This window comes from Ovis canadensis, chromosome 14 (genome assembly GCF_042477335.2).
Source record: "Ovis canadensis isolate MfBH-ARS-UI-01 breed Bighorn chromosome 14, ARS-UI_OviCan_v2, whole genome shotgun sequence".
NCBI classification, from domain to species: domain Eukaryota; kingdom Metazoa; phylum Chordata; class Mammalia; order Artiodactyla; family Bovidae; genus Ovis; species Ovis canadensis.
In genome coordinates this window covers 32,570,359-32,585,067 of record NC_091258.1, presented here as the reverse complement: position 1 = coordinate 32,585,067, position 14,709 = coordinate 32,570,359, and the positions used below count along the sequence as shown (strand labels likewise).

The window sequence follows — 14,709 nt, the reverse complement described above, 5'->3', positions numbered from 1 at the left end:
CTAAGTGTCAATGAATGGAAACACATGGATTAAATTTCCGTGAAATACATATGGATGTAAAAATGAAAGAAAGGCTTTGGGCACTGCGTGCTAAGATTCAATTGACCTGGAACCAAATAAAAGCTTTAGAGGAAGTGGATCTACCCCAGAAAGATTCTTTTCCTCTAGCCCCCAGTAGCACCCTGGAATAACACCCTTAATTCTGGTAAACTGAGGGATGAGGAAAGAAAGGAGAGGAGTGAGTGACAGAGATGGGGATCCCCAACCGGACAGGCCGCAAAGTTATCCTAGACGGGACTCTTCACACCTCTGCTTTTGCTCTGTGTTGCCTTGGATGGAGGGAGCAAATTCGACAGTCTATCCAACCTCTCGGAGAAGGCAATGGCACCCCACTCCAGTACTCTTGCCTGGAAAATCCTGAAACAGCAGCTTAAAGCATTAGTCGCTCAGTCGTGTCCTACTCTTTGCTACCACATGGACTGTAGCCTGCCAGGCTCCTCTGTCCATGAGGTTTTCCAGGCAAGAATGTGAGAGTGGGTAGCCATTTCTTTTGCCAGGGGATCTTCCCGACCCAGGGATCAAACCCAGGTCTCCTGCTTTGCAGGCAGATCTTTATGATCTGAGCCACCAGGAAAGCCCAGAGTGGCAGGTAACAGGGTGATTTAAAAAGCAGGCAGCCACTTCTCAGGCCCCGCTCAGCGAGCGAGCTCCAGAGCTGACTGTGATGCATCAGAAGAAATGCAAGCTAAATAATGTTTAATTGACAGAACAGCTTGTTTACTTTTGAATAATTGCACTAAATTGCAGTGCTTAAAAAGTACTTAGACTTTGCAACTTGGCTCTGCCGGCCTGCTCAAGTGGGGATGGCGGGGGCGGGCCTGGGAAAGGGTGGAAGACCCTTGGAACAGGCAGAGGAGGAAATGGGCTGCAGGGCAGGACTGTGGGGTGGTTGGCCATGAGCCTATACCTTCCCGAGGTCTTGCTGGGACTCTTGTGTCAAACAGCAGCTCACCCAACTTCTCTCTGAGCTTCAACGCCAACACCCTCCCTCCCCAGGACAGAGTGCTTTGTCCTCAGGAAGTGGACCCTTCTACAGCCTTGGCAGGTACCCATGCCTGTGGCTGACATGGTGGTGTTATAACAGTTCTGAAAACTTGTAACTTTGAGCAGAAGCATCATCGCCATCATGACCGGGAAACCAGGCAGTCTGAGCGTGAACCCCGAGCCCCCAGGAAATGTGCACCTGTGTACAATGAGAGGTGATTCTCAGCAGGTCACTGATGCACTGCAGTTCGTCTGCACTGGTTGGGACACAGCTGCAGCCTGAGCTCCTGAGTGCCCCTTGCCTTCCTAGCTGTCCCAAACCCTTCTCTGGGACTCCCGAGTCCACTCCAGAAATGAATGAGCCAACCCTAGGCACCAAAGGCACCCTTTGGGACCTACTCAGGGAGATAGTGAAGGACAAGAAAGCCTGGCATGCTGCAGTCCATGGGGTTGCAAAGAGTTGGACATGACTTAGCGACTGAACAACCACCAATACCTGGGCAGCGGCCACTCTGGCTGGCGATGCCACAGCACAGGATGTGTTCAAAGCTTTCACACCACTCTGATGACGGCCTGTGACCAAGTAGGTATGTGATTGAGGGACGCAAAAGCCAACCAGGTGGGGAATTTTCATGGAAGCCGATATCACCAGCCTGTCTCTGTCAGACCCTGGCTCACACCATCCACCCCATCCCCCCATCCCCGTCACCTCAATCCCAGGCTGGGCCATTTAAAACATTTGGCACTACAGGCAAAATAGTTAAGCTTTGTAATATGCTTCTCCAGGGCCTATGAAAAATGCCGAGAATTGAAAAAAAAAATTTCTTTGGCTCCCAAATACGAAAAGAAAACCTCAAAATTAAAATTAATACATGTTTAAATGTCTACAAGCTGTAACATTACGTCAATGACTCAACTATAAGCCAACTCAATTTGTATATAGTTATATTAAAAATAGGTTTAATGTGGACTAGGGGTGAATTTTAATTGGTTTGATGAGGGGCTGAGAGTCTTCCCTGGTGGCTCAGATGGTAAAGCATCTGCCCGCAATGCAGGAGGCCCAGGTTCGATCCCTGGGTTGGGAAGATCTCCTGGAGGAGGAAATGGCAACCCACTCCAGTACGCTTGCCTGGAGAATCCCATGGACAGAGGAGCCTGGTAGGCTACAGTCCATGAGGTCACAAAGAGTCGGACACAACTGAGCGACTTCACTTTCACTTTGAGCTTTCTAAAGAAAGAGTCTCTGGGATCAACAGGTCATGAATGCCATGAACTCAGTAACAAGAAGACAGCTCCAGAACCTGTGGTCCATGCACAGGCTTCCCTGAGCCACTGAGCATCCGCTTCTTGAATTGCCTCCATCCTTGACTTTTAATATGAAAAGGTATCTCCTTTTCCCACTCCTCTGACCATTTGTTGCTAGTTCTCTTGCTGTAATTTTTTTTTGGGGGGGGGCGGATGGGGCTGAAGAAAAACTTTAATGCACTAAAAAATGTGTTCTTGGATGTGAAGACTCAATGTGGAATAGATGTCTATTCCATCCAAATTAATTGAGATATTTTATAACTTTCTTAAAAAAAACTTTTTTGCCATGATAAAAGTTGCATAAAACCAGGACATGGAAGCAACCTAAATGTTCATCAGCAGAGGAATGGAAAAAGAAGATATGGTACATACATACAATGGAACAAAGCTGTGCCATTTGCAGAGATGCGGATGGATCTAGTCTTTCATACAGAGTGAAGAAAGTCAGAAAGAGAAAAACAAATATCATATGATAACGCATATGAGTGGAATCTATAAAAATGGTACAGATGAACTTATTTGCAAAGCAGAAATTGAGACACAGATGTAGGGAACAAACGTACGGACACCAAGGGGGAAGGAGGGGTGGAATGAACTGCTGTGGTCATTTTGATATCTGATATTGAACTGTGAGTGTCTGCCCCAAACAGGCCTCAGCTCTCTCCTCTCACTCTCTCCTTCCGAAAGATCATCCGCCCTGACCGTGTCAGCTGTTGCCTTGATGTGGCTGCCTTCCAAATCCATGTCCCCAGCTCCAGCCTTCAGCCGAGTCCAGACTCCTATCTCCAAGTGTGGATTGAATGCTTCCTCTCAGATATCCCCCCCAAGGCTCCCGCTCAGCACAGCCGGAAGCCACCTGGCCTTCACCCAAAGCGCTGGACTCCACACCTCCAGCCACACCCTGCCTTTCTCTCACTAATAACACCAAACACATTTTCTCCATCCCCTAGAATTCAAATTCAAAGTCGTCCCTGACCTCTTCCTCTTCTTGTTCCTTTCCATCCATTAGCCAACCGCATCCTACACACTTTTTCTGTCCTTTTATTAGTGCTCCTATGGTCCGTCTTTCTCATACCCAGTCCCACCTTCTTAGTCTAGGGCCCAGTGGGCAAGTCAAGTTCTTCTCAAGTCCCAGCTCTGACCCATAGGTGGTGACCACCTGGAGTACAGCGTGGAGAATGGGAAAGGCAGCCGTGATCGATTAGTGATGTCTGCCATGGACACCGAAACAGAGGGAGGCAGCAAGAGTTCTGCCATCCAGTCTTGGCCTTTTCAAGTTGGCACCTGCACAGAGGTGAGCTGCTACCAGCCTGGCCTCCCAGCCTCCAAAGGCTTTCCTCTTTCACACTTTCCTATGCATAAGGTCAACACTTGCATCCAACAGGCTCCCTGCACAGAAACCATCTTTGACTGGTTACCTGACATGAAGCCAAGCCTACTCTTGTGGACTTGCATCTGTTTTATTTATTTTTGGCTGATCTGGGATCTTAGTTCCCTGACTAGGAATAGAACCCACACCGCCTGCATTGGAAGGCAGAGTCTTAAACTACTGAACCACAAAGGGAGTCCATGGGCTGGCAGTCAAAGTCTGGTTGGTCTGATCCCAGCTCTCTTCTCCCTCTCCTGCTTCCCACTAACCCCCAGTGCCAAAACCTTGCTCCAACTACCCAGACTAGTCATCGCTCCCTGACTGCGTCTTGCTCCTCCCACCTCCACATTGCTCACAACCCTCTACCAGCCTGGAGTCCCCTCCTCCTTCCATTCCCACCTACCCACATCTCCCACCCAAGTGTCAGGCTTAACTTCATAATAGCAGACTTACTGAATGTTCTCCCTGTGACGAGAGTGGTTCTAAGTGATTCACGCCGATGAACTCATTTGACCCCTGCAACAACAGTATGAGAGAAATATCTATTGCAATCATTTCTATTTTTTAGATGAGGAAACTAAGACACAGAGAGGTGTGATAACTAGCCCACCGTCACACAGCTTATAAGGAGAGAGATGGAATAGGAGCCCAGGAAGTCTGGCTCCAGAGTCTGCATCTTGGTTACCATGTCCCCTTGTCCCTTAACTCTCACCTCCTCCAGGGAGACCTCTTTACTATCCAAGCCCCTCCTCTGTGGTGATTGTTGCCTGTACCACTTAGTTTTTACCAGAAGCTGTCTTTGTTCAATTCCATTAGCCTCCTCTGCTGGATTTCATATTTCAGTGAGGACAAGAACAAATCCAAGCATGGGTCAGTAGTAACAACACTAATGACGTAACAACTATCATTCATCAAGTCCCTCCTGCATATTGCGAATGTCTTCTCATAGTGCTTTACTGACATTATTTCACTTTTACCCTGGGAGGCAGGAGGGTATCCATACTTTATATAAGGGAGCTGAGACCAGAAAAGTTAAGAAATGTACTCAAGCTCACACAGTGGTCAGCCACCCTTTTCTCCTTACTCCACAACTTCCTTTTTCTGGGTTTATAAGGAAGAAGTGAGTAGTAAATGGTGGGTTTCTCTCTTCTATCCCATTGCAAGTAAGTGTCAAGGGGATGAGACCCCCACACAGGGCACGGGAGGACACTGGTGTCCAGAGGGGCAGGGCAGATCCACAGACTCAGGGTAAATGTATCATAAAAGTGTGCACGATATGGGTGATGCCTGGTCCAGACGCACCCCCTCTGTTTCTGCTTCTCCTTTCTCAGATATATTTTTTTTTCATTTGTCTCTTTCTCCCCAATCTCACCACCTCTTATAAAATATGATTTTAGGCCTCTCTGTGGGAATATGCGTGCTAGGCCCTCTACATGGAGCAAGCACCCCCAACCAGCCAGCTCTGAGCCAGGAGACACGTGGCTGATGCCCGGGTGTAGACGTCTGGGTGGGGGGAGGCAGCTGGCAGATGAGCTCCAGGTGATCCCCAGAGAAGGGCTGTCTCAGAAGAGAGGGTGTCATCTTCACTCCCAGGATGGGAAGCCTCTTTTGTGTTTTGAGTATGAGGTGAAGCCCCAAAGACCGCTTACCATGTGTGACCAGCAGGGAGACCCATCACCTACATCAACAGAGAGAGATCATAAACCTTTCTGATCTGAGACAGTTTGTATTACCTGAGTTTCCCCTAAAATCCCACAGGAGGGCAATTGCCAGCTTCTAAATTTAGGCGTTCGTGGGTGCCTGTTGGCAGAGAGAAGAAAGGCTTGCTTCAGTGCTGTGGTTTGCCTTGAAATCCAGTCAAGCCCCAAATTCTAAACACAAAGCAGCTGTTTGCCCAGAAAGTGAGCCGGGATGTTTCATATCGATGGCTCTTCCCATCACCACCTCCCCCGGCCCCAACCCCACAACCCCTTCTCTTTCTTCCCTCTCTCGTTTTTCATTACTATAGTGCCAAAAAAAACTCAGTGTGAATGCAAATGGGGAAAGGATGCACATTCAAGCCAGTATTATCTGCCATAGACGATCACGGATTTGGGGGCGGGCTGTGGGCAAGCCATCCAGGCAGACCTGCCTCAGCGCCCCTGTTTACAGAAGAAAGGAAAAAATAGAAATTGATCTGCAGCGCTGGTACAGGGGCCGGGTCAGGTGGGGCAAAGGATTCAGTTGCCGCTCTTCCAGCCACACGAAATGCCAGCTGATCTCTATCGGGCCCCAACCGGGGTATCTTTAAGGTAAATCTTCTGTTCCACACTCTGAGCCAGGGTTCTACTTTCCGATGCCTCGGGCCGAGCGGTCCACCACTGAATCCGCCCGATCGGGTGACGGCTCGGGTACACGAGCAAGGCGGGCATTCTGACACCCCCTCTCCCCATTGCTGGTCCCCTCTGGCCCTCTCTGGAGGAAGGTTCCGTCCCTAGGCCTGGCTCCAGCTGTCTCCATAAAGCTGTGTCACAATCACATAACAAAATCCCATGGAGTCGGGTCTTCTGTGAAATGGCCAGTTCTCGAATTCATTAAAAATCAATAATGGGGGACTGCAGGAGTACAGGTGTCTGTCTGATACGGAGAGAGAGAGTATGTTTCTCGGGCACCTACTACATGCCAGTCACCACATGGACCAACCACATGGACGGTAGTCGGTGATTTCAGCCCATTATCCTCATGCTGGGAGGGGCAGGCTAATTCCCATTTTATAGATGAGAATGTTGAGGTGCAGAGCTTAGTAACTTCCCAAGATCACGCTGCTAAAGTGACAAAGTGAGGATTCGAACCAAAGTACACCTGATTCTAAGGTTTATTTCTTCTCCCCACAGTCGATACTTCCCACCAGTGCCAATATTTCCTTATATCAATCTACAGTTTATTTCCAGGTGTCTAATTTCACTATGGACTTCCTGGTGGCTCAGAAGCAAAGAATCCACATACAAATTCAGGAGACATGGATTCGATCCCTGGGTCAGGAAGATCCCCTGGAGAAGGAAATGGCAACCCACTCTAGTATTCTCGCCTGAGAAATCCCATGGACAGAGAAGCCTGGCAGGCTACAGTCCATGGGGTCACAAAGAGTCAGACATGATTTAAGAGACTCAACAACATAAACAACAACAACTTTGCTCTGGGCACTTCCTTGGCCCTCGGTTTTTCCGTCAATGAATAAGGCAATTGGAAGGAAGCAGTCTGGCACTTTCTTTGCCAGCTCTGACATTTCTGAAATCCTGTGTCTGTGGCAACAGTCAGGGGCTTTCGAGCAATAAATCAAGGTGTTTGAAAATTACAATTCAGCAAGGGAAGCCAGGACTCACAGTGGCTGGGGCCTTTAAGCTATGGTCTATAAAAGCACAGACTGACTTGAGAGGTTTACTGTTGGCGGGCCAGGCGCCCAGCCTCACAGGACTCTTGCACTGGCGTCCTTGTAACCAGGCTCTGTAACGCGACTGGACACAGATGGAGCCTGCTCCACACCTCGGGGGCCTGGTTCAAGGTATGTCCTCACCGGGCCACGGCCGGCTGGGGTGAAATGTGACTTTTCTGTGAGATGGCAGGAGGGGTTTGGGGAGCCACGTGGGGTGGTGACAGGCCGTGTGGCAGCCAGCTTTGGCAGGCCCTGGGGTGTTTTCTTTGCATAGCATGCTCTGGGGAACCAGGTTTCCAATCCCCCTTGGCTCCCCTCTATGGCCCTCACCTTCCCTCTCCTGCCCCCCTCTTCCCGCTCTCAATGAGTGTGGCGGGAACCCGGCCAACAACTGAGCCAAAATGAAGACATTTCGCAAATGGCATGTTCCAGAGGCTGAGCGCTGGCAGGCAGACCTGGGGGGAGTGGGGCCGCTCCCTGTCCATCCCCTAAATATCCTAAGTATGTTCCCTCCTTGGCCGCAAAACCACAGCAATGTCTTCCTTCCTCCCCTCCGCCCTCGGACCCAGGGTCTGCAAGGAGATCAGCCTGCCGCAAGGTCCCGGAGGCGCCACTGCTGCCAAGGGAGGGGCCTCGGCCAGCCTGGCGCTCCGGCTGGCGCTCCAGCCATCAGCAGCCCATCCTGCCTCCGCTTCTGTTTGCGCTGGCCTGGCCGCCAGGCCCGGGGCTGCTTCTGATGAGGAGTGGGATGGAGCGCCCACCTCATGAGGAAGGCCTGCCATCCCCTTATCACTCCTTCTGGGGCAGGCTTCTCTTCTCCCACTCTTTCTAAGTCAGCCCAGGGGGCTTTTGGGCATGAGGTGACCTGGTGTCGTTCATTCTCAGGCCCATTGCAAGCCCTGACCATCTATCTGTGGGACCCCTTAGAGACTCACGTCCCTTCCTGGGTTTTTGTTGTACCATGAGTATCTCGGGGAAGAAGGGTGGTTTGGGATCTTGCTTTGGGGTGTTTGGTGGAAGGAGCTCAGGCCAGAGGGAAATAGTTTGGCATGTGTTAATCACTCCATCATGTCCGACTCTTTGCGGCCCCATGGACTGTTAGCCTGCTGGACTCCTCTGTCCATGGAATTGTCCAGACAAGAATCCTGGAGTGTGTAGCCATTCCTTTCTCCAGGGGATCTTCCAAAACCAGGGACTGAACTCAGATTTCCTGTACTGCAGGCATATTCTTCACCTCCTGAGCCCCCAGGGGAGCCCCAGGCCCTCAACTCTCAGAGAAGCCCCTTTCTCACGTGTTTCACATCCATTCAACCACAGTTCTTTGCATACACCAAGCTCTGGGTGCCAAGACTACCAGTGATGTCCCGGGTGCCTGTGACATGGTGTCTGCCTTCTCAGGGGCTGCCAGTGCCCTAAGGATAGAGTTGACGCCAACCAAAAAGCTCAGTAATCGGATCCAGTGAAGAAGAGACAGGTGGGGCCTGCAGAAGACTTGAAGGAGATGGGTCTTGGGCTGAATAAGTGTTACCCGTCCACTTTCCGCAGAGTCTTGGGATTGGAAAGTTCTTCCCAGGTCTTTGCTTCAGATCAGCCGCTCCTACTCCTCTGTCTCGGCACCGCCTCCAAGCGCCAGAGCTCTCGGGTTCTGGCTGTCTTCTCTAGACGCTTTGCTCTCTCGAGCATGGTCTGGGCTCAACCATGCTGATGGCTTCCCCTTGCACCTCAATCCCGGTAATCTGCCTTTGCTGCCCCAGGACACTAAGATCCAGACTTAGAATCCTTCCTCCTCTGGGCAGTCTTCCAACATGCCTGCCTTGTGGCTTTCACTCAACAGGACACCAAGGTAGACTGTCCCAAACCAGTTCTTGCTCTAATGCCCTCTACTTTGGTTCTGGGCCCCAGACCCTGGATTATTCAGGCCCAGACCTTGGACTTCACTTTGGATGCCCCCGTCTCTGCCCCACCCTCTGACCTGGTTCCCAGTCTGCAGCTCTTTGCTGTATGGCCGCCCTCTCTCTCCACCTCTTTGTAGACACTGCCGCCACCTAGCTCATGACTTGGGGCTGTTGTCTGCATCCTTGAAGCAGCTTTTTCTCACTTCGTCAAGGGAAACTTTTTGCTGCTGCTCAATTGGTCGCTGGCCCAACTTCCCATATCAGATGCCATTTCTTCTCCCCTGCTTCTTGACCTCTGGGCATAAGGGAACCCAGGTGAGGCAAAGTATTCAGCACTGTATTTCCTGTCCCACATACTTTTCAAGAACCTGGCCACTCCCCCAAGAAGAGGTGAATGCTAAATAAAGAGTCCTCCCCTGTAGCCTGAGGAGGTGGATTAACTTCATGACGGCCTTGGCTAAAGCAATGCAGTACAGGTGACCCTAGGTGACATCCAAGTCCGGATCATGAATGTCAGTACCATCCATCTGACATCCTCTTTTGGGACATACACCTTTGGAGTCCTGAGCCACCATGCTGGAGTGGCCACATGGAGGAAGATGTGCCTGAGGACACTCACCGTCCCAGCATCTGGCCCAGGAGTCAGCCACCATCTCATGCCACTGAGGGCCCTTCAGATGATTCCAGCCCCACCAGTGTCAGGCAGGAAAGAATTGCTTGAGAGATGCCAGAGAATCACCTAGGTGAGCCTAGGTGACCCTCAAACCATGAGATTATAATACATGATTATTATTGTTTAAGCCACGCATTTTAAAATGCTTTGTTACACAGCAGTAGCCTGCTAACACATCAGGCTCCGGAGCTGGAAAGCCCTCATTTCAAAGCCCAGCTCTAAGACAAGCTGCCTTAGCCAGATCACTTACCTTCTGGTCCAGAGCTTCTTCATCTATAAAATGGAAGCAATAATATCAGCACAGTAGGCTTGCTTGGAGGCTCACAGCTGATGTGGGAAAAGGTCGAGGCAGCATCCCTCATTCCTCTGGTTCTAGATAAATGATAGCTGTATTACTATTCCCTCTAACTAGAACATGACCCAGGCCCACAGCTTAACCTCAGTTTATCTCGATTCTACTCTGCTCAATCCTCTTCTCTCCTATGATGCCTTTCCCATCTCTCCAGCTGGGAGGAAACTGTTTAAGCTGAGAGCTTGGTACCAGCTGCCTGACGTTTTTCACACATTTCCTCATCTCGCGGGTATTTGGCATGTTGGTGTAAGACTCACACATACCTAACAAGCCAGGAGATTGCATGTGGGTAGAAGCCATGGGTCACACCTCAGTCATCCCTCATCCCCGGGACACCTCCTTCCTCAGACATATGGGCTGCAATAAATTCTTGACCAAAACAAATGGAGAGCAGAGCATTTCCTTCAGAAGTCCCTATTCATATCTGATCTGAAATTCTTGTGCTACAGAGTCAGCTACTTGTGCTGCAGAGCCTCAGCTGCTGCAGCCGGGGGCCCTCCCAATGCAGGATCTGGGTCTTGGTGCCTCTGCTGCCTGTACTCTGTTATATTCCTGGCATGCAGGTCACAACCCATGTGTGATCAGCACCAGTCAGACACTTGGCACCTGAGTCGTTGAATAGGAGTGATGCAAGAGAAGCAGATGTCCCCGGAAGTGCCTGACACATAAGTGAGTCTCGGGTGGATCAGGCCAGTGCCAGGAGAGCTGTCATCTCAGAGAGGTAAGCAGTTCTGCCCAGAGAGAGGGAGGACTTTAGCCAAGAAGGAGATGCAGCTCAGAGCATGTGAGTTGCATGCATCACCCTTCTATTGAGGGGATAAAGATGGCACCCACCCACCCACCAACATCAGCACCACGCTGGGCCAAGGACATAGTCTCCACTGTTCCCTGAGCTTTTCTGCTTCCTTCCTCCTCTCTCTCCCTTCCTTACTTTTCTCCTTTCCTTCCTTCCTTTATCAAACATTTACTCCAGGCCTACTACATTCCAGGTAAGTACTTGGGGGCCAAATGGTCATCAAAACACAGGACTTGCCCCCAAGGATCTCCTGCTTTACTGCATGCAGGTGTGTGTGCGAATAACTAAACAATTAATTGTCACAGTCTGTTAAGTACTGGGCACAGTATAAGCTGGGAATCCACCCAGGCTTAGAATTTGAGGAAGCCTTACAGAAGAGGTGGCAGCTAAGCTGAGTCAGGAGCAGCTAAGCATGCAAATGGGTGATTGGAGTGAAGTGCAGGCCATTGAGGAAGGGCATTCCTGGTCACACGGACAGCTGGTACAAAGGCCCAGAGGTGACTGAGGGCCCAGAGGAACTGCAGAGTCAAGCAATGCTGACCCAGGGATGATGGATGAGGTAGGGTGAAGAGAGAGCTGACGGAGAGGGGCTCGGGACTAGGATCACAAGGGCCTTGTGGACCATGTTAAGGGGCTTGGCTTCATCCTTGGGTCATTGAGGGACCAGCTCTGCATATTAGAAGATCCCATTTACAGGATGAAGTGGCCATGCCTGGAGTAATGGGTCAGTTAGGAGGTCAGGGCCATCTCCCAGGCAAGTGTTCATAGTGGTCTAGAAAAGGGCAGGGGTGGGAGGGTGGCACAGGGTTAGAGAGGAGCAAGTGGATGGTCCCCAGAGAGAAGAAACAGGAAATGTGTAGGAAATTGAATTACATGTTGTATAAGGAAGAATAGGAGTATATTTCTGAGGAGGGGGCAAACAGACATTCTGCAGAAAGGAGACACAGTTGGAAGGATCTTCACCTGTGAACACCTGAGTGCTTTCAATCCCTGTTTCTACTTACATGCATGTCTGCCAGGAGACACACCAAAGCACAGTGCCCTGGGAGGAGCAAGGGACCTGGATCACCACCCCTCACTCAAGCACTCCTGTCTCCGTGATGGGATGGGACTTAGCTGACATTCATTCCAAGAGGCTGCTAGAGCCATGGCCCTTGGGACTCCGGAGTAGGAGGGGGTCTGAGTCATACGCAGGCATGGGAGGTAGTGAGTCTCTAAGAGTGTTGCTGTGCACTAAAGCCAAGGCTTAGCAACTGGAAGTGAGAGGAGACAGATGGACAGTGCGGGTGGTCACAGAGAAGGATTTGAAGTGCGCTGGGTGCTTGCAGATCCAAGCATGCTCTGCCTCCTCTCTCAGTAGTGCCTCAGCGTGACCATCGGTCCTGGCTGGGTTGGATGGGTCTTGTTCCCAGGACCACTGCCTTCCCCCAGCCACCTGGACTCCAGGAAGCATGAGGGGGCAAGGCTCATGGCCACTCACTTGCTCATGGAGTGCGGTCAGTCCACAGAACCTGTCATGTGTTATGGGTGTACTTCTGTATGTGTGCTGTTTATGCACACACACGTATGTGCTTTGTGTGTGATCACCAGAATATGTGTGTTTCCCTGTCTGTGTTCTTGTATACAATGTGAGTGTGTGGGGGAGTGTTCATGGTGTGTCTCCGTATATTCCTGCAAGTGACTCTTTGTATCAGTTAGCTTATGCTGTGTAACAAGTCACCCCCAAACTTAGCAGCCTAAAGCAACAATCATTTATAATTGCTCATAAATTTTGGGGCTGGCTTGGAGGTTCTTCTGAGCTTGGCTAAACTCTGCTGAGCCTGTTCATGTGTCTTGGGCAGCTAGTGACTCTGCTGGGGGTTGGGCTAAAGAGACATCACTCCCCTGTCTGGCACTGGCAGTTGACTCAAAGTCAAGGAGTGGCTTGTATCACTCTTAGCTTCCAGCAAGCTATCCAGGGCTGATTCACATGGTTCAAGTACAGCAAGAGCAAATTTTAATTTCAATTTCAAATGTTCAATTTCTATCTGCACTGCATTTGCTTCTTTCCCTCTGGCCAAATCTAGTCACATGGTTAAGCCTGAGGTCAGTGTGGAGGGGGAAGACCACAAAGAGCGTAGATGCAGGGAAGGGATTCATTGCTGCTCTTTTTGCAAATATTTCACCCAGACTGCATGTGCGTGTGTGTGTGTGTCTGTGAGAGTATACCTATGTGTTCCCCTGTGTGTGCATGCGCACCTGTTCGTGTACATGCATGTGGTTGCCTCAAAGAGTAGCAGCAAGAGGTTATGCATGAGCACACGGGGGCGTGCCTCTTTGTGTGCACGCACATGTGTGCACGTGGACATATCCACAGTGCGTGTGCATGTGGCTCAAGAGAACTGCAGCAGAAGCAAGTGAGTGAGCACGCACACCAGAGCGCCCCTACTTGTACACACATGCACTTTCATGCCAACATGTGGACCCATGCACACGTGCATGTGTGATTGCCCCATTGAGCAGGGACGGGAGCCTGGGTGTCAGCACCTATCCCGGCTCTGCCTCTGTGTGTATATGTACCCATGAAGCTTGGAAAGGAGCCACAGCCTAGACTAGGTCATGGGCCTAGGTCTGGACCTAGTTCTAGAGCTTTCCCGCAGGTGGTTAAGTTAATGGAGACCAGCTTGCGGTCCCCGATTCATATCTATTGCCCCTCAGCTCAACCTGCTGCCACTGTCCAGCACCCACCTAACCCCACATCCCAAGCTTTAATCCTCCCTGTTTGAAAGCTCAGCTGATTTTCTTCCTCCTCCAGGACACCTTCCCAGGTGAAACCACAGTGACACCCTCAAGGCTTCCAAACCCTTGTCTGAGTCACTGGTTGTGTTTGGGTTAACTGCTATCCACCAGGCACCATTGCTGTGTGTGCAGGTTCCTGTCTCCCCTTTGGGCCCCAGGAGGATGGCGGTCACTTCATGTTCAGTTCTGCTACTTCCTCGCCCCCTTCTCCCACATGGTGCCTGTATACAGCAGGTACTAGATCCACACTTGGTGGATTAAAAAGGACAGTCTGCTGTGTCTCTGAAGGCGAGGGCTGAGAAGGCTAGTGGTTGAGATAAACTTCTCCCCAAGCACCCCAAATCCCACCACCACCCACCCCTTCCATGGGTCCCACTTCCCACCCTGCAGCCACCTTATGCATGCACATCCCCACGTGTGCTGAAAAAAAAATAGTAATCAGCCCCTAAATGAGATGCACAGCTACTCCATAACAGACGCTTACCACCCAATTTCATCAATTCTAAGATGGATTTTTTTCTTTTTTCTCCTCTTCACATTCTGAAATCGGGCCCCATTTCACAAATGATGATGTCTCAAGTCACTGGCCAAGTGGCTGTCAGGATGCAGTTGTCATCTCCTGGAGAGCATGGTCATAGCCATCCCCGTTGTTGTCGCATCAGTGGCGAGCTCGGCATTGTTGGATGACTCGTGCTGAGTGTAATTGCCATTTTACACACCTTCGAAAAGATCAGACTATGATTCAGCAAGGGAATGAAAAGTTACTGTGCGTGCAGAAAGGCAGAGATAAGACGGCAGCCATGCAGCTGGGATTCGAGATGCAAATGCTTATTGCTGGAGCAACCACGATGTATTATTTCCTTGCGAAGGAATGTTCCACAACGACCTGCATTATGGAACCTAAGATGAAAGATAGCTCAGTGAGCTGACATTGTTCTTGTTTTTTTATTACTGAGATATGTTAGAAAGAATTGTCCAGCACCTGCCAAGAATGAACCAAAGGTAGGAGAAGTTGCCAAATACCTGGGTGCGTGTGCTCAGTCACTAAGTCGTGTCTAACTCTTTGCAACCCCATGTAGCCCACC

The 14,709-nt window shown here is 50.4% G+C and overlaps 1 non-coding gene across 1 annotated transcript; it reads left to right on the top strand.

The window, feature by feature from the left end:
* The first annotated feature begins 2,057 nt into the window (after positions 1 to 2,057).
* Positions 2,058 to 2,129, top strand: TRNAC-GCA (transfer RNA cysteine (anticodon GCA)). The gene has a single exon. It is a non-coding gene; the product is annotated as a tRNA-Cys (tRNA).
* Positions 2,130 to 14,709: the final 12,580 nt, after the last annotated feature.